This window comes from Chiloscyllium punctatum, chromosome 9 (assembly GCF_047496795.1).
Source record: "Chiloscyllium punctatum isolate Juve2018m chromosome 9, sChiPun1.3, whole genome shotgun sequence".
Classification (NCBI taxonomy): domain Eukaryota; kingdom Metazoa; phylum Chordata; class Chondrichthyes; order Orectolobiformes; family Hemiscylliidae; genus Chiloscyllium; species Chiloscyllium punctatum.
Genome location: NC_092747.1, coordinates 97292256 through 97313031, shown reverse-complemented (window position 1 = coordinate 97313031; position 20776 = coordinate 97292256). Strand labels below are relative to the sequence as shown.

General features: G+C 39.0%; 1 long non-coding RNA gene across 1 annotated transcript in view; it reads left to right on the top strand.

Annotated features, from left to right (window-relative positions):
* LOC140481023 (uncharacterized) overlaps positions 1 to 20776 on the top strand; it is a 358110-nt gene that overhangs the window by 664 nt on the left and 336670 nt on the right. The gene's annotated exons all lie outside the window — the stretch shown is intronic.

Genomic DNA, 20776 nt, shown 5'->3' with positions numbered 1-20776 from the left:
AGAGGTTGGTGGCATGTGATTGGCATAAATCTGCGTCATTGAAATTATTGCCCAACTTTTATTTTGCTGAAATGTTTGCCAGGTTAGCATATGCCCAACTGCTTGGTTTAAGTCTTTGTTTTTGCTGGGAATAAATAGGCCTCCTATTGTGAGCATAGTTGTCGTATTTACATCTCACTTTTAGAAACAAAACCAGAAATGGAGCTCATGTTTAATCCACGTACCAGCTGTTCTGAGCTATTATCAATGACAACAAGATAATGTCACTGAGGAAGAATTAAATACCACCCGTGCATCTCAGGAAATGACTGAGGCTTTTCTTTTATAATCCTTGAATCAATTTGTAAATTTTCCAGGTAAAAATAAAACATTAAAAAGTAGCTTTCCTCGGCTGGAAACAGTAAAAGTGAGTGCGGCAATGTCATGGCTTTGCATAAAATAAATTGCAGTCATTCGTTTAGGGCGGCTAATGCAATAATGTGAAGGAATAGAATTTAGCCATTAGCATCTTCAATCTTCTAGCTACAAATAATTGATGAGACCTATTAAAGTTTGACAAGGGATTGACTGCAAAGCACGGATATGGTTTATTTTATTTGCAAATACGTCACTTTAAGCTAGTATGTCTGTAAAACCTGAAATATATTGTATCTTAAGTACATTTTATGATCAAAAATATTACTTTTATTGTACCTACACCACCTTCAAATGTACATTAGCATTTTTCCTTTATGTTGACATAATTTAAAAGTCCTTTCTGGATTGCATTACTGAATTAATAACAATCTATTGACCAGATATTGAAGAACTGGCATTGCTACTGTTATAAAAGTTACCTGATGAAAACTTATGTACATTAGCCTCCACTCCAAAAATGTTTCAACATAATACATTGTACTCTGTTAGATATACAAGTGGTTTTCTACAGTTATTGAATATTTGACCAAGAAGGCTAGATTGTGAATTTACTTTTTTTTTGAAAGAAATTGTTTTATGCTTAGAATATGTTTGTATCGATTACTGAGCTTAGAATATGATATTTGCAATGATTGGGTTAGTATGAGAGTGAACAAATCAGTAGCTTAGTGCTTTCTTAGAATATCAACTTCAAACATTTTCCGAAGGAAATATTAATCTAATTACAATGATGTATTATTGAAACAAGCAACTAGATAAATAGCCAGGGGAAAGCTCAGCACTCTCAAAACAAATAAACTCCTGCACTTAACAGATATATAATTAAGTAGAACTAATTGTATTATTATAAAGGAATTTTGCCTTTATTCATCCTTGTCTATTTGAACATGCCTGTTCATTCCTCTTGAATTGACTCATTTTGTTCATGTTATATCAAAAATAGAGTGTAATTGTAAAAATGTTGCCTTCTGTACATATTTTCTGCTTTACACATTTTCCTTAATTTAAACTCCTGAAGAACCTCCTACTGTACATCCTGCCTATACAACACTCAGGTGACCTTTGTCTGGTACACCAGTCAATGGAAGCCTCTGTGGGATATCAGTTTTAATGATGGCTCACTAAGACATATGTTTGTCCAGTCCAGAAGTCTTTCCAAGAAGATTTTCCTTTTCTTTGCTGAACAATCTTGACTAAATTTGACAGAATTTATTAACTTAATTGACAAGCTCAACTGTGTATTACAATCCATAATAGATACATTTACATATTGGTACTTGCAGAGTTTCTATGCTGAAATAGATTAGTTTGAGTCATAACTTATTCTTCTTTCATTGTTTCTCTAAATATGTTAATTTTGTTCTGTCCATTTTGAAATCATGTTCTAGGTAAACAATTTTTATGTAGATCTTTAAAACAATTAAACTTCTATCTTTGTTCAGCATACTCTTGCCCAGGATATCAAAAATTAAGATTTTACTTTTTGACATGTACCTATGATAAGGGAGAAATGCTGGTAAAGCAGAACAGACCCATCAGTATCCAAAAAGAGAAATAGCAGATGATAACATATTAGATCTGTAAGCTTGCAGAACTGATAAGTTGACAGTCATTCACATCATAGCCTGTTTTAGCTTACAATTGGGAATTTATGTGCTATTTCAGATTTCCCACATTTGTCATTTTTTTCTTTGATAATTATATAGTCTTCTATTTTAGCTACCTGAAAGTATCCTTTGCCTCAAAGCCTCATTTAAAGCCCTCATCAAAAAAAAATCTATTCACTCTGTCTCAAAAATATTCAACAATTCAGCATCCACGTCTCTTTTGGGCAGAGTGTACTGAAAATTCACTATCCTTGGCATGAAAAAAATACTGTCGGAACAAATTACTGCAGATGCTGGAATCTATACTGAAGACAACAAATGCTGGAGATCACAAAGGACCAGACAGCTTCCATGGAGAAAGAACAAGCTAATATTTCGAGCCTGGATGACTCTTTATCAGAGCTGAAGTAAAGTGTGGAGGGGACAGCTTTTATGCTATAGTTTGGGGATGGGATGGGGGGGGTGTTGGAGGTGGAGAGGTGAAGAGAGTTGGGATAGTCTCTAGATGAGTCTTCATCAGAGCTGAAGTAAAGTCTGAAGTGGCTACCTTCTATTTTAAGGATGGTTTCCTAGCCAGGAGTAACATTTTCTCACCATTTATTCTGCCAAACCATTAAAGTGTTTATATATTTCAACCAGACCATCTCTAATTCTTCTAAATTCAAGGAATTATAGGCCAAAGCTATTCAATCTCTCCTCAGATGATATTCAGCTCATTTCAGGAATCAGTGCCCACAGCAAAACCTGTTCTACCCCCCTTGAGAAAAGTACGTCCTTTCTTGACCAAATCTACACACACAGTACTTAAGGAGTGGCCTCACCAATGCTCTGTATAATGGCAGTAAGACTTGTTTACTCTCATTTATCAATCAATTTGGAACAAAAATGAACTGCCATTTGTTTTTAATTACTTAATGTACCTGTATATTAATTTTCTTTGATTCATGCACAAAGATAGCCCATTTAACTCAAACATTTTGTCAGGATCTCACCATTCAAAAATAGTCTGAAATTTAACCAAATCTTACCGACCAACGTGGATAACTTCACATTTTGCCATCTTGTATTCCATCTGTTATGTTCTTCCCCACTCATCCAAACTCTATATTCCGATGCAATCTCTTGGTGTTTTCCTTACAATTTACTTTCCCAGTTGACTTTCTATTACTGGCAAACTTGGATGTGGGTATAGAATGCTGAATGCCTTTAATGATACCAGAATGCCCTAAATGGTTTGTAAGTTTGCAGATGACATCAAAATTCGGTGATATAGTGGACAGTGAAGAAGGTTATCTAAGATTACAAGGGGACCGTGATCATTTGGGTCAATAGACTGAGGAGTGGCAATGCAGTTTAATTTGGATAAATGTAAGGTATTGTATTTTGGCAAAACGAACAAGGACAGGATTTATACAGTTAATGGTAGAGCCCTGGGTAGTGTTGTCAAATAGAGAAACCTAGGGGTTCATGTACATTATTCCTTGAAAGCTATGTTACAGGGAGGCAGGATAGTTAAGGTGGCATTTAGCATATTTGCCTTCATTACTCAGACAATTGATTACAGGGGTTAGGGTGTCATGTTGGGGTTGTTTAGGATGTTGGTGAGGCTACTTTTAGAGTATTGTGTACAGTCCTGGTCACCCTGACATAGGAAGGATATTATTAAATTGGAAAAGGTTCAGAAAAAACTTATAAGGATTTTGCTGCTACTGAATGTTTCAGTTATAAGAAGAGGCTGGATAGGCTGGGACCTTTTTCACTGGCCCATGGGAGGTTGAGAGGTCACCTTACAGACGTTTGTAAAAACATGAGAGGCACAGATAAGGTAAATAGCAATTTTTTTTCCCTAGGGTAAGAGAGTTAAAAGCTAGAGGGCATACTTTTAAGGTAAAAGGAGAAAAATTTAAAAGGGACCTGAGGGCCAACATTTTCACACACAGGGTGGTTCATATGTAGAATGAATTACAAGAGGAAGTGTTGATGCAGGTACAGTTACAACATTTAGAAGACTTTGGAAAAATATGTCAATAGGAAAGGTTTAGAGGGATATGGTCCAAATGCAGACAAATAGGACTAGTTTAGTTTGGGAAATGTGGTCGGCATGGACTAGTTGAACTGAAGGATCTATTTCTGTGTGGTATGACTCTATGACTATGAACATCGATGATGTACTTTTCAGCTATAGTTCTGCTGTAATATACAGAAATGAGCAGCCAAATTGCATATGGCAAGATACCCCACATAACAATGTGATAATATCTGGAAAAAATGTTTGGTTTATGTTGATAGAGAGGTTAAATGTCAGTCAGAATACCAGGGTACTGGCGCTGAAACAATAAACTATAATTTTTAATATTGCAGAAAGCAATCAGGACTCAGTTTAATGTCTCATCTGAAAGACCACATGACCAACAATGCAGCATGCCCTCAGTTATTGGCTGAGTTGAGGTATGGATTTTACAACCCCCAACATTCAACATGTTTTTCGTGGACAGGATCTAAAATATTAAGCATGACAAGCCCAAATGGAAGAGTTTGTAGAAGAGCATTAGCAGGGTAGGAGGGGTACTTGATGATGTTAGCAGCCTTTCTGCTGCAATGAGAAGTGTAAATGGAGTCTATGGATGGGAGGTTGGCTTCCATGATGGTCTGGATTTTGCACAAAAACTTCAGTAGTTTCTTGCAGTCCAGGACAGAGCAGTTGCTGTGCCAGGCTGTTATGCACCGGACAGTATGCTTTCCATGATGCATCTGTAAACGTTGTTGAGGGTCCTTATGGACATGCCAAATTTGAAGTATAAGCAGCTCAACCCCATCAATTCCTTTGATGATGTTTTTGAAATCCTTGTTTTCTTTGTCTTTCTGAGTTGCTGACAACATCACTAACTAACATTCTACCACTCGTTTCCTGATCTTAATCGGACCTTAATCAAAGCCTACACTTTGGTTCCCACCCTCCTTTCACACTGGCTTAAAAACTCACCAGCAGAACTCACAAAAGTCCCCGCGAGGTAATTTATCCCATTTTTGCCCAGGTGCAACCTATTAGGCTTGTGTAGGTTCCATCTTCCCAAGAAACAGTCCCAATACTTCAAGAATCTAAACCCCTCCACAGTACACCATTTCTCCATATATTTGTCTGATCTCTTTACTTATTCCTGCTCTCGCTGGCACATGGCACTGGGTGTAATCCTGAGATTACTACATTTGAGGTCCTGCATTTTAATCTATCTCCCAACTTCCTATATTCAGCTTTTAGGTCCTCATCCCTCTGTTTACTGTTCACCCATGTGTACCACAGTTACTGGCTGGTCACCCTCCCATTCCAGAATATCCATGTCATCCCTGGTCCTTGCACCATGAAAGAGAGTGCATGAGAAAATATTAGCAAGCAAAATAAACGAAAGCCAAAGATGTTTTACCAGTATATAAAGAGCAAAAGGACAGCTAAGGAAAAAGTGGAATCTATCAGAGATGAAGAAGGGAACTTGTTTGAAGATGCAGAGGATATGGGAATAATATTAATTTTTTTTGTCTCTGTATTCACAAAGGAAAGGGATGATGTAGATATAGTAATGCAAGAGGTGCAGTGTGAAATAATGGACAAAATAATCACGGCGAGAGAGGAAGTGTTAGCTGAGTTAGAATCAATGAATGTGGGTAAGTTGCCAGACCAGATGTATTGTTCCCTAGGTTTGACGATTACTTTCCAATCTCCACTCAACACAGATGAGGAGCCAGAGGACAGGAAGAATACAAATATGATTTTGTTGCTTTAAAAGGGTATAAAGAGAATGTCAAACAATTATAGGCCAGTTAGTCTTATTTCCAGTGGTGGGCAAATTGTTAGAATCAACTCTGAGAGATCAGATAATCTGTCACTTAGAACAACATGGACTCGTCAGGGATAGTCAGCATGGCTTTGCTAAGGGAAGGTTATGCCTTACAAATTTGAATGACAAGAAGGATAGATTATGGTAGTGCAGTGGATCTTGCCAACATGGATTTTAGAGAGGCATTTATCAAGGGCCTACATGGCAGTCTGGTCAAAACAATTAAAGCCTATTGTATACAGGGTAATATGTTGAATTGGATCCAAAGTTGGCTCAGTAACAGGAAACAAAGGGTAATGATCAATGGCTGCCCTTCCAAATGGAAAGCTGTTCAAGCAGTTTTCCAGGGTCATAGATTCAAACTGAGTGGAAGAAAGGCTAGAGGGGACAAGGAATTTTTTTATGCAGCAGTTTGACTGGAATTCACTGCTTGAGTTGTACTGGTGGAGGAAGAGACCCTAAACTCTTTTAACAAGTACCTAGAACAGCACCTTCAGTATTGCAAGCTGCAGGGCATGGTCCATGTGCAGGAAGATGGGAATAGAAGAGGAATCTGGGAATCTTTGGGGCAGCACTGACAAGATGCACCAAAAGACCCCCTTCTATGATCTATCATTTCTGTGGTTCTATGTTTCTATGACAGCACAACAAGTCTTTGATTGCACAGAGACTATTACATGCAAAAGGTCAGAACCTTTTAACACTCAGCAGGATAGTGGTTTCGTGAACTAGCTTTGATCAGCTAAATGAATCATACCCCTGACATATTTACATGAAACAAGTCTATTGCATGTAGTTTCAAATTAAGCAAGTTTCTTAGCACAAGAATAAAACAAATAAACACACAAATGTTCCTTGCTCCATTCAGTCTGTTCTGAATAATTCAGTTGGTATTGTGGCTATCATAATTGTTATGATACAACGATGAGCCCCTCTGCTAATTCAACCAAATATCCAGAAGAGCTCACCTCACCTCGTAATCTGTTAAATTATGAGTGACAGAGAACTCCCAAATTCCACTATTTAAAAAAAAATTCTTTAACTCTAAAAGTGAACATTTATCAACAACTATTTACAACTCTAAGCCTCCTTTCTCCTAACTGCCTGTTATCTGCCTTCAACTCTGCAACCACGTACTTTTCCAATCAACATCCCTATTAAAATTAACTTAATCTAATAGCATCAACTTAATTTTCAAAACCCTATAGCGGCTATCATCTCCGGTGTTTGTCTTCCTCTGGCTGTAGATCTCCCTGGGTCACCTTCAGTCTTTTGATGCAAAGATGTTTCATATGAAAAGGTACCTTTGATAAAGAGAGTTTTTGCTCACAGATACCCTGACGATGGCAGTTGGTCACTGTCTCTCTTGCTAACTCTCAAAATGCTGGCTTCTGTATACCCCAAATATCAGATCATCTCATTGGTTCAATGTTGTTAAAACAGTAAAATTCAAATTCAATTGGATTTTAGTATCCTTGGGCATAACTTAAACAGATTGGTTAACTTCAAACTGTCGTGAACACGTAGCAACAAAAAGTTAGGTATTTGTTGCACAGCCATATGTTTACATATTTTCAATTTTCCAGTACACTGAGACAGCTAGTCAGTCACATGACATGTGCCTGCAAGCTCTCAGTGCAAAACTGCTTCACTCTCTCTTAAAGGCGCAATACATGCCTTCAGATTCATAACACAATACACACACTCAGACAATATATAAGTTATATATAATAGATACATGTCCTACCCACCTGAGTGTCATGTAAAAATGAGCAACAGAAAACCTGATAGAAACACTGAGGCCAGTTAAGAAGCAAAAGCATTGGGCCTTTCTCTGTAATCAACAGAAATTTGTTGACCAGAGTGGATAGGTATAGAGGCACAACGTTTGGAAAATAGCAAAGAGACAAATAGGGACCACTTGCCGGTGCATTTTGTTTTTGCATATTTAAAGACCCCAGTTATGGACTAAATAGAAAACTTGCTGGCATTTTACTGGCTGTGAAATAGCAATGTGCAATGAGCAGAGGCCACCAAGTTAATGGAGGCAGCATCCCTATGTAAGTCCAGGGAACCATCTAAGTCAGAGGCTCCATGTTTCATGAGCAACGAAAGGTATTTTCATAGCCCCAATGATCCAGGAAGAAGGGTTTCCACCTAGAGGTGCCATTGCAATCTTGTCCATCTCTGCTAAGACCAGAGAACTGCCAGGCTTGTGATTGGTCTGACAGTGTCAGGTGCTCCCCACCATCCTCCCTTGGATGTTCAGCTTGGAAACAGTCAACCAGGAGACCGCCTTCGGCACTAAGCCTGTGCTGGTCTAGCAACTTCCAAGTTCAGGCTCAGGTCTTCAATTTTGTCCAAATCTTGTAATCCCAAAGCCCAAAGGAAAACTCAGTCCTATTTGTGTACACAGCATGCTGCTATGTACCTGGCTTTTTTTTTGTTCATTTGTTTTGCTTCTCCAATAAAGTCAACAATGAAGTGAGAAGTGACAAAAAAAGAAACCTTTGTGTACCATGAAAATTAGCTTTTAACAATTACTTTTAACAATTACTACTACAACTACTACATATTTTAAATAATGTCTATGCCTGTTCTGTAAATCACAAGTCAGTCAGTTTATATTGACCAAGTCAAAGGTACATGATGGTAAAAGCAGCTAAGTTCCCTAGCCGAGATGGCTTATATCCGAGGATCCTAAAAGAAGTAACTACAGAGATAATTGATCTATTTGTTGTAATTTTCCAAACATCCTTGAACTTTGGAGAAATAAGTAATTTGGAAAACTTCCAATGTGATTCCCCGATTCAAAAAAGGAAGGAGGCAAAATACAATTAATTCTAAGCCTATTAGCCTAACAACTAGGAAATAATAACAGCACATTTAGAAAACTGTAATTGACTCAAACAGAATCATTTCAGTTTCCTGAAATGAAAATCATGTCTGACTAACTTATTAGGTTTACTGAGGAGGTCTCAACCAGAGTAGAGAGGGAGAACTCAATAGATATATTGTATTTGGACTTCCAGAAGGTGTTTGACAAGGTACCTCACAAATGGTTAAGTCATAAGAGCTCATGGTGTTGGAGGCAGTATATTGACATGGATAGAGAATTGGCTCATGGGCAGAAACAGCAAGTGGGATAAGGAGGATAGTCCTTTTCAGGCTGATGACCTGTGACCAGTGCAGTTCCACAGGTATATTAATGTACCATGTATTAATGTTCCTGAAGCAGGGCAGATGCCCAAAACGTCGATTCTCCTGTTCCTTGGATGCTGCCTGACCTGCTGCGCTTTTCCAGCAACACATTTTCAGCTATTAATGTACCATAGCCAAATTTGCAGATGAAACAAAAAATAAGTGGGAAGACAGGTTGCAAAACAGATACAAATAGTGTCCAGGGGGATATCAATAGGTTAACTAAATGAACAAATAATTAGAAAATGGAGTATATTGTGGGAAAGTGTCAAGTTGTTCATTTTGGAAATGAGATGTAAAGAACAAAGCATTATTTAAATGGAGAAAAAAACTGCAGAAAACTGCAAACAAAGGGAATTTGGGGTATTTGTGCATGAAATGCAGAAAACTAGCACACAGGTACAGACAGATTATCAAGAAGGCTAATGGAATATTGGCTTCTATTTCAAGAGGGCTGGAATATAAGCATAGGGAAGTCTTACTGAAACTGTCCAAAGTGTTCGTGAGACCTCAGAGGATGGGGAGGGGAGGAAGGAAGGAAGGAGGGATGAACTGCAGATGATGGAAATCAGAAATGAAAACAGAACTTGCTGAAAAAGCTCAGCAGGTCTGACACCGTCTGTGGAGAGAAATGAACATTTTGGGTCCAGTGACTTCCGTAGCCCCTCCTGCAAGGTTGCTTGCTCCTCATGCAAGGTCAGTTAGGCTTAGCAAAGCCATTTCATACCTACTTCTGTTGGCAAAGAACTGCTCCTGGCAACATTTCAAACAGTGTACTGCTTAATATGTAATACTTCTATCTCTGGATTAATTTGGTAGTTTTTTTTTGCAAAGCTGCCTTGATCTCTGCAGGTTTGAATTCTTATCATTTGAAAAGAATAGGTTATCTTCTCGATGTTGGTGGTTGATGGTTTTACTCGTGCACACATTCATTCACCATTCTCTCAAACACGGCCTCAAACATTCTTCCGAGATGAAACAGCAATTACCTGCAGTTCTTACAACCTTGTATTTTTTGCTTTCCTTGTAATAGTTCAAGACTAAACACAAATTAGGTGATGACACTGACTATCACTTCAGTTCTTTGGTTAACTTTGAAATTCCTCTTGATTGCAATTCCAAGTTCCCATCACAATAAACTCTCAAAACTAGCAGTGTACCTTCCAATCAACAATATGTCCTTAATATTGAAATTAATAAATACTTCAATGATAGATACCACTTTCTCTTTGACATGGTGCGGAATAAGTATATAGTGAAGTGTGGGGAAAGATGGATCAGTTCTTGAAGTGCAGGTGCTGCATCAGAATGTTGTACAAGAGAGGAATCCATGTTCTTTGATGTCACAATGCTTTTTATTGTCCAAGCTTCATGGTCACTGGAGCTAGTGTCATTTGGCCAGCTTTTCGTGCTTCCCTTTTGCCCTCAATCCCAACATCCTCTCAATACCTCACAAATGTCTTAAATTTTTCAATGATCTTACATTATTATCAATTCAACCATTTAATTATGATCTTTTTACTATTTAAGAACCCATAATGGTCATTCTATTAATAAAGACAATTTATTTTAACATTGTCCAGAGGATTTAAATTTGAGTATTGTAGAAAAGGAATTTATTTCACGTTTTATGGACACAGCTAATAAGTTTTGTTTAAAAGTAGCCATTGAAAGTTCACTGAGGACTTGAAATTGCACTTAAAACAAGTCGACTCACAAACACATAAGTGGTGGTAATTTTGCTGTCGACTCTGGTGCAGTCTGTTTTGAACAGTAGTTGCCTTGGAGAAGTTCTTGTTCAGTTGGCAGAAAGCCTGTTAAAAACCAGCTGAATTGAAGGGGAAGCATGTGAAGAACAAGCTCACCAACTGCTCTCTCCCATATCTGCAATAAAGAAAACACCCTTCTACATTAGACCAGGGTAAAACCTATCTGTTCTTTTGGAAGAGGGTTTGAAAGAACATTTCAAGATCGTGTTTCCTGAGCAAGTACAGCTGCAAGACTTCAAAGATAATTATAATTAGTGACTTTACTGCAATGTGCCAGAAATATCAGAGTAACACACGCTGGAACAAAAACAGCGGTTGCTAGAAAAGCTTAGCAGGTCTGGCAACATTTGTGAAGAGAAGTCAGAGTTAACATTTCCGGTCCGGTGACTCTTTCTCAGAAGTTCTGAGGGGCACTGGACCTGAAGCGTTAACTCTGATTTCTCTTCACAAGTGTTAGTATAACCATAAAACTTTTCCAGCAACCACTGTTTTTGCTTTTGATTTATAACATCTACAATTCTTTCAGTTTTTATTTAAATCACTCTGGAACATTTTCTGCTTCTATCTTTCTGCCCTCAAGAATAACACATTAGCTGAAGCGTTCTTTTGTTCAAAAAGCCAATTCTTCAGGGACATCCATTTTTCTTTTATCTCTTTTCCTGGAGGGCATATGTTTGTGTGCTCGGGCAGAAAATAAAATGTGACTCCACTTACTCTGGGTGTTGTTGCAGCCATTTCATTTGTATTGTGCACTTACTTGATTTAGTATGGAAGGCCACACAGGTTGTGTTTGACACAGAGTCTTAGGCTCAACTCATAATCCAGAGTCCCACCCAAACTTTGATATCCCTTTTTCTCCTGACCAGGAGAAAATGAGGACTGCAGATGCTGGAGATCAGAGTTAAGAGTGTGGTGCTGGAAAAGCACAGCAGGTCTGGCAACATCCAAAGAGCAGGAGAATCGATGGTGTAATTTTCTGAGACTCCTGATGAAGGGCTTATGCCCAAAACATCAGATCTCAAACTCTTTGCCTGACCTGCTGTGCTTTTACATCACCAAACTCTCAACTCCCTGACCAGCCCTTCAGCACTGACCCTCCAAATGTTCCCACACACTGCCTGGAAGTAAGTCTGCAAGTATTATCATTACCTCTTACCATACAATTTAATCTTGTATACCATTGTGCTACAGTCTCTCAGATTCATGCCACTGTGGTTCTGACCACCAATAATCACCCCTCCACCCACCCCCTGCAGTATCCCATGTACTACCATCTTTCTCTTCTTATCTGTAAATTTCCCCACTTCACCATTGTCCAATCTGCACCACAAATTCCCACCACCAAATCTCACCATTGATTTCCCCATCTTTCTCAATACAACAAAATCTCCTGATAACTTCTCCCTTCCACCTGCCATTCAGATGACTGACAGGCGTGATCATTACCCATCCTCTTAACCCACTTGAACAGACAGCCCCAAATGACGAAGATTCTTCGTTGATCTACATGCAGATCCCTGACTGACGTACCAAGAATCATCGAACTGTTTGCACTGGACCTGCAGGATTGACCACTTTCAGATCAATGAATCATACCCCTGATTGCATCTACCCCTAGCAGGCCACTGACCAGCTCCAAGCTTCTAGATTGAGATGGCAGTGAGTTACTGTACTGAGATCCCCTGCAGCAGTCTCTATCTCTTGACTGAACACTTAGATTTTGAGATATGTCCTTTTGGTTGATGTACATTCTGTGTGTTTGCTGCATAAACAGTATAGTGCTTCACTGCCAACATGTCCACTTCCCTCGCTGATCATTGCTGACAACCATGACAAGCTGTCTAGTTTTGTGTCTACACTAAACAGCAAGGCAAGACTTAAGTACTGTGAGTCTTTAACCCTGGCTGAGGGCTTAAAATGCCTAAAGATAAGGCAGGGATGCTGTGGGCATCCAGGAAGGCACAAAGTGAATAAGCACTAAGAGGCAGAGCAAGCATCTCCAAGATGCGTCCCGGTCTAATCCATGAGGTAACCCCATGATCCCACCCGGTCTAATCCACAAGATGGGTGTTTGTCTTTGTGCACAAAGTGTTCTGGCAGCATCATTTGAATTAAAAATGGTGGTGTGCTTCAAAGTGCAGCTTTAAAGAAGAGAACTATATTTTATGTGCATTGTAGATATGCCATGATGCTGTGGTGAGGCTAGTATGTGGCCACTGCTCTGAGATGTTAATGCCTTGTGTCCCAGTTGAGCTGAGTTTCAATCTGGCACGTGCAAGATGGGAAACTGTATATAAATGAGGTGAGGTTAGGTCATAATGAGATGTTAATACATGCGAATACATGCAAAGAAGCCTCTTGCCACTCACTAGTGACAATCCTGTCTTGCCATTCACCACCTGGTTGCAAAATGGAATTTTTTGCTCTTGATATTGGCAAACCCTTTACTGGCCATCTCACGTGATTTTCTTAACTTTCTTGCCATTCAAGGGCTGGAAAGATTCCACCCACAGGTTATGTCTCATTCCATTGCTTAGATTTTATTAATCCCACATATCAACATGTTCTGATGAAGGGTACGCACCTGAACTGTGAGTTTGTCTGTTTATCGTCTAACTTGCTGAGTGCCCTGTGTTAACAGGCATAACTGGTTTAAATTAACAAGGTTTGGATTTTGCTTTTGCTTTTGCAAAGGAAGCATTCGTAAGAACTTAGTTCAATTATTTGTGACTCTGACATCATGAAAGTACATCACATTGTCAGCAACGCTCAATTACACAGATACGGTATAATCTGATATAACAGGCATTGCCAGTGCCAACTGCATTCTCTCTATAGAGTGAAAAATCACTATGTTATAATGCATCACCATAATAGGCTTGTTTCAACAACCACCTTTAATGTGCCACCAAAACGTAATCAAATATTCCAATAGATAACTACGCTTGAGTTTTCCCTAGAAAAGTATATGATGAACCAGAGATATGAATATACAAAGGGTATCAAGGGAAATGGAAATTGGGCTGGAAAATAGAATTGACTGTTCAAAGTTTGTGAGAAGATTTGTAGCTCGGGTGCTCGTTGTTATGGTTCTGTTCGCCTAGCTGGGAAGTTGTGTTGCAGACGTTTCGTCCCCTGTCTAGGTGACATCCTCAGTGCTTGGGAGCCTCCTGTGAAGCGCTTCTGTGATGTTTCCTCCGGCATTTATAGTGGCTTGTCTCTGCCACTTGCATAAATGCAAATATATATAGTCACCCTAGCCCTGCTGTTATTGAATGATGGAGCAGGCTTGAGAGGTCTTATAGCCAAGAACGGTTCTTTATTTATGATAACTTTCTTCCTTATATTGCATGTAGTTAAAAAAAATAAATTGGACTGTGCAATCTACATGAAAACTTTCAGTCGTTTATGCATTTGAAATGTATAATTTTAGTGCCATTTTGTGTAATTCCATGAATATAATATTCAAATAGACAACAATATTTTAACTTGAATTGTTACATATTATTGCATTGCTAGTTCAGAAATAAGTAATGTAAAGTGATTTGTTTAGTCTGGAAATAGTTTCCAGTTTAACATGACAAAGAAATTTTGGTGTAACTGATGTACCATATTACTTATGAAATACCTTCAAATGGTATTTTGATGACCATACCATCTTTCTCTGTTTTCATAATAAACTTTCACAATAAAGGTAATGGCTATGGTACTAAAATTAAGTATCAACTTTTGATAAAATCTGCACATTCCCAAATACCTCTTTATAACTCATTTTGTTTTAGGGATGAAAAGTCAATTAAAACTCTTACTTCTGCTGTTCTGGCTAACATTGTCCTTATGCTGCAATATGTCCTAAGTATGTCATCTTGGTTTGGTAGAATTAACACAACACAGCTGACTAATTTCATTCTCATGAATGTTAGCAGCATGAGTTAACAGCACATACGAGCTCCATGTCCATTATTAACGGGGTCACAGTTAGAACTCTGTGACAGTTTTGAGGTTATTGTTGGTTAAAAAGCAGAAACCTGCATTGTTGATGCTCAACACTGGTATGCTACAATGCAAGAGAAGTAAGAATCTACCTAAGTTTAGTATTAACAGTATAAACTCTTTATCATGTATGCAGTGAACACATTAAAGGACTATTGCTGGTTATATGGATTCTGGCCAAGATTTGTCTCCATAGCATTTAAGCTCATAATACATGCTTAAAGAGCAGCAGTGATCTATCTAAAAGCAGCATAAAATTGTTGGATTAAGTTTTCTTGAGTTTCCTGTAGGAAAATATTACCGAGGACAAAAGTGCTCCATTACTAGAAAAGACTGGAGAATTTATAATGTGGGAGTAAGGAAACAGCAAAAGAAGCTGAACAAAAGAATTGAGGTGGGTGGGGAGAGGGTTATATATTGAAAAAAAAAAGCATTGGTTTCCTCCGGTTTCCTCATACAGTCCAAAGGTGTGCAGCTTAGCTAGATTGGCCAAACTAAGTTGCCCATAGTGTCCAGGGTTTAGCCATGGGAAATGCTGGGATACCAGAATAGGATAGAGGAGTGGGTCTGGGTGGGATGTTCTTTGGAGAATCAGTTTGGACTTGATGGGTAGAATAGCCTGATTCCACACTGTAGAGATTCTATGATTCTATAAAATATTTCGCACTTGCCTTTGCAGAGGAAAGTACTAAGGAATTTCCAAGAAATAAACATTCAAGGGACTACTGAGAGTGAGGAAATGAAAGAAGATTATGAGTAAAATTTTGTCCTAGAGAATTTGATTGAATTGAAAGTTAATAAATTTCACTTGAAACTGATGACCTCAACACCCTCTGTGATGGAAAGAAATGGAAGAACCATTTAGTGGTCATCTTCCAAACTTTTACATTCTCAAATGGTTCTTGGAGGTTGGAAGTTGGCAAATGTAACCCCACTATTGAAGAAAGGAGTCAAAGAGAAAATAAATAACTATAGACCCGACATTATGACATTAATAAAGAGGAAAACACGAGAAACCATTATAAAGGACATGGTAACTACATTTTTAGGCAATTTGAAATAAATTTATGGAACGAGGAAATTAATTTTGACAAAGTAGTTGGAGGTTTTTTAACTAACAATATATATGAGGAGGAACAAGTGGATGCATTGATGTAGTTTGTGAACTGGTTAATGGACAGAAACAGAGAGTGGGAAGAAACAGGTCATTCGACAGTTGATAGACTGTAGCAAGTGGTGGACCATAAATGATCAGTGCTTCTGACAAATATCCACGTGAGGACCAAATGTAACATATACAAACTCAGTGGGAAAATGAACTGTGAAGAAGATGCAAAAAGTCTTCAAGGGTATTTAGACATGCTAATTGAGTGAGCATCAACTTGACACCATTGATACAAAGCAAGGGCTCAAAATTTACTTAAGGTAGTTCAAAGATCATTCTTGCGGACATATCATGGTTGATTATTTTCATTGGGGTTTTTTTTGTTCAAAGCCTCATTATACAAAATTTGACAAAATTTGTTTTAGTATAAAAAATTGCTTTCAACAAAAGTTATTAACTGCTAATTATGTTATCATATACAGATAGATAATAGAATTCTAGCTCATCTAACATGTGTGTCAAAAAGAGGTGCTGAATAAAATACATGCAATCTGTTTTGTTTGTGTTATAAATTGCACTTAACTGCATATATTCCATTTCCTTACAATTATCTCTGAATTTTTTGATGCAGTTTCATCTTGCAGTTGTCTTGAGAAACACTCAGCAGTGACCTATGGATAGGTTCTTTGCCTATATATCCAAGTATTCCTGTGCATCAGTGGGAAGAAAAGTGAATTGGGCAACAGATAGAATTAGTTTAGCGATTTTTCTTTTAATTTTTCAATTAAAATAACTTAGGCATATGGGAAGATATTTAATCACGTTAACAAATTGCCTCTCCTAATTAGCATGAACTCAGTTCCAATTAGGAGAAGAAATTTATTAATGTGATTAAATGACTTCTCATATGCCTACGTGATTTCATTTGAAAAAGGAAAAGAAGAAAAATCACTAACCCAATGCTATTTGTTGCCTTATTCACTTTTCTTCCCACTAATGTACAAGAAATCTTAGACAATATGAGCAAAGCACCTAACTCCACCATTCAACCCCCATCCAATAACCTTGGCTCAGAGATTAGCACTGCTGCTTCACAGCGCTAAAAACCCAGATTTGATTCCACCCTAGGACATCTGCCTGTGTGGAGTTTTGTGTATTCCCCCCGTATCTGTTTGGGCTTCTGCTCGGTGCTCTGGTTTCCTTCCACAGTCCAAAGGTGTGCAGATTAGGTGGATCGGCCATGCTAAATTCCCAAACTGTCCAAGGAGATGTAGGCTAGGTGGATTAGCCATGGGAAATGCAAGGTCACAGGGATGGGGAAGCGGGTTTGGGTCTGGGCAGAATACTGTTTGGAGGGCTGGTGTGGACTTGATGGGCTGAATGGCTTGCTTCCACACTGTAGAGGTTGTATGAGTCACATCTGCGTTTATTTAGCTATCTCTATTAACGCCACTAACGAGGGGCTCAGGTAGTAGTCATACGCTCTGAGTTAGAAGGCCTGGATTCAAGTTGCACCTGTTCTGCATATGTAAAAACATATCTGAACAGGTCGATTAGAAAATATTTCTAATGCTACTAATGAAAGGGCTCTTGTGGTACAGAGGTAGTGTCCCTACCTCTGAACTAAGAAACCCTGTATTGAAGTACCATATGCTCTAGAGGTATGTCACACCTCTCAGCAGATCGATTAGAAAATATCCCAAAGGCTGCTATCAAGAACATATCTACTTAATTTTCTATCATACTGGATTAGTGGTGCTGGAAGAGCACAGCAGTTCAGGCAGCATCCAAGGAGCAGCGAAATCGACGTTTCGGGCAAAAGCCCTTCATCAGGAACCGAAACGTCGATTTCGCTGCTCCTTGGATGCTGCCTGAACTGCTGTGCTCTTCCAGCACCACTCATCCAGTATTTGGTTTTCAGCATCTGCAGTCATTGTTTTTACCTTGTTAATTTTCCATCAGACTATTCTCTAGACAGAACAGCAAAATACTGTGGACGCTGGAGATCAGAAAACAAAACTGAACATTCTGGAAATATTTACCAATTCTGTCTGCACCTCTGGAGACAGGAGCAAAGGTTTCTATTTTCAGAGATGAAAGTAGTTAGAGTTGTAACAGGTTTTGATTAAGTGCAGGGGCATTGCAAAGGAAAGGATAAGAGGATACAAGAAAGGGAATGAGGAAGAAAGGAAGGGATGGAGGTAGGATTATTTTGGAATTTTCTTGGGCACCATAGGTCTTAAAGTGCTTTAATAGTGTAGTTAATTTGTAGAAATATGTCAGTCAATTTGCAAAAAGCAAAATACCATAAACTGCAATGTGATAATAACTACATCATCTGTTTTGGTGGTATTGATTGAGGAACACACATAGGCCAGGATAGTTGGGATAATCCCTGACCATCTTCAAAATATTGCCATGGAATTCTTATAGCCTTCAGAGCAGGAAGATGAGCCCATGTTTAATTGCTCTTCAAAAAGGCAGTATCTCCAAGAGTTGCTCACTCATTACAGAGACAAATGATTGTGCTTTAACCTGAGGATCACAATGTTTCAGGCAAGGAGAGAGGTTGAGAAGGAGAGTCTTTCATGATAAACTCACCCGGTATAGGAGTTGATCCTGTTCACATCACTCTGTATTACATACCAACTCTCCAGCCACTGAGCTTGGTCATGAAAACTCTCCGGTTAAACCACCACCAGCTGTATCTCTCTAATAAGGGCAGCTAGGACTATAGAGAATTTGCCTTTACTATCTCCAACAGTGCAGTGTTCCCTCAGTGCACTTTGGTTTTTGTGTTCATGCTTAAAACCTTGGGTTTTAGAGTTGAAAGTGCGACCATCGTGTGCTTGTTCAATGAGGTAGAATCTAGAAAGGGTTTTTTCCTCAGAAGCTATTGTAACTATCAGATGCCAGGATCCAGCAAGTAATGGAAGTACTCCTGGCTAGGGACAGACTAGAGAAAAAGTAAATGCTGTGAGCTTCACAGCTGATGATTTAGTTGGAATTAGATCACATTAAAACTTTTATAATAGATTTTATAATAGAAGTAAATGAACTCTCAACACCCATTTGGGAATTTGTGGGAAAGTTTTATTTACTTTTTCATGAAGAGATCAAGGAGACCAGATGAGTAATAGAAAGATGTTATTCACAGTGTGGAGACACCGATCAAGCTCAGGTAAGCTGTAATACCTTCCCTCGAAAAATCACCACCTCTCACTCTTTTTATTAATTTCTAAAAAGTTACTTCTTCGGACAAACTTTTGATCATCTGCCCTAACGACTCATAATTTTTCTTTCCCTGATAGTGCCCCATGAAATTCCTTGCAATGGTTCTGTTCCCTTAAAAGGTGCTTTGTAAATGACAATTATTGTTATGGCACTATTTAGAACACTAGGTTACAAGTTTCACAAAAGTGATACAACACTCATGCTTCTTAATTATTTGGAGAAAGTGAGGACTGCACATGTTGGAGATCAGAGCTGAAAATGTGTTGCTGGAAAAGCACAGCAGGTCAGGCAGCATCCAAGGAGCAGGAGAATCAACATTTCGGGCATGAGCCCTTCTTTAGGAGGGCTTCTTAATTATTAGCCCAACTCACCTCAGTTCTATATCACTCCCACCTCTCCACTCCTTCTTTGAGAAATCAGAAGTTGTACATTCCATATTGCACCACAGAGCAGATATCTGGCAGCTATTGATTGTCAAATGCTTGTCTCAGCCATCACCTATCTGCGTCTTCATCGGTTCCACACCCCTGCATGTTTCAAGGACATCATCCTCCCCAACTCTTGGTTGACACAAAATTTGAATCAGCAAACCCCCAGCTCACTGCATCATGCCTGCCCTCAGACCATCTCTCTGAGCTTGAGCTCAGGACTTCACTTGACTTACTTCTACTGGATGTATTTGCATATTTGACTTTAGGTAATCATCTTAGTGACACTCAGCTTCATTGCCTAACATTCACCCACTTCCAGCATACTTGGAGGCTGCCAGCCTTTGTGATTCACATTATCTTTTAGTACAGTGGAAGGCAGATAGCTTGTTGTGGTTCAGGATGCTGAACAGTCAAGGTGGTGAATATGTCACTGCAGGGCATCGTGCTATGTCAACAGTCTGCACAGCAAATACCCAGAATGCGCATCAAGCAAACGATCATGTGTGAAAGTCAAAGAAGGACAATCCTTTGTGGGGCCAAGAAGTATTACTATCAATCAGGGGATGTCAGTACAGTCAGTCAAAGGGCTTATCTTACTCCAGTCCCAAGGGTTGGCCATGGTCAACTTGGTCCTGCCGCAGTCCAGGGATCCACGGCCTCCATTCGAGGGGACAGGTCATGGTCAATTCTGCACATCAAGTGAAATCAATCTGAGGACACAAAAGTGGATAGAAGAATAATTAGTGATGATGTGGGAGCAGGAGAGCTGAAAGATCCCAACTGAGAGTGTAGGAAGCAGAGAGTTCAGGAAGAGCTAGTAGTTTGGTGCAGTGAGATGGGTGAGAGCTGTTGGGTGGATGTGATGCATACAATAGTGAGATTTGCTGTCCTTGTACCTTGGTGAAGCTTGTGTGCAATGGCAGAGTTAGAAAGAGTGGTGGCTAGTAGAGAGTAGATGATGGTACTTACCATTGCAGAGTGCAGAAGATCATTAACTTTTTTATGGAGCTGCTGGACATTTCTTTTTATCCCACACCCACACTGACCCATGCCACTATCTGCGTCATGCTGGCTATAGGTGGCATTTCCTTCTTTGGCATCCAGCTGAATGAAGAATGGCTGTCATTATATTCATTACCAATTCTTTTGTTGCTGATCATTTTTAGCACAGCAGATAGACAGAATT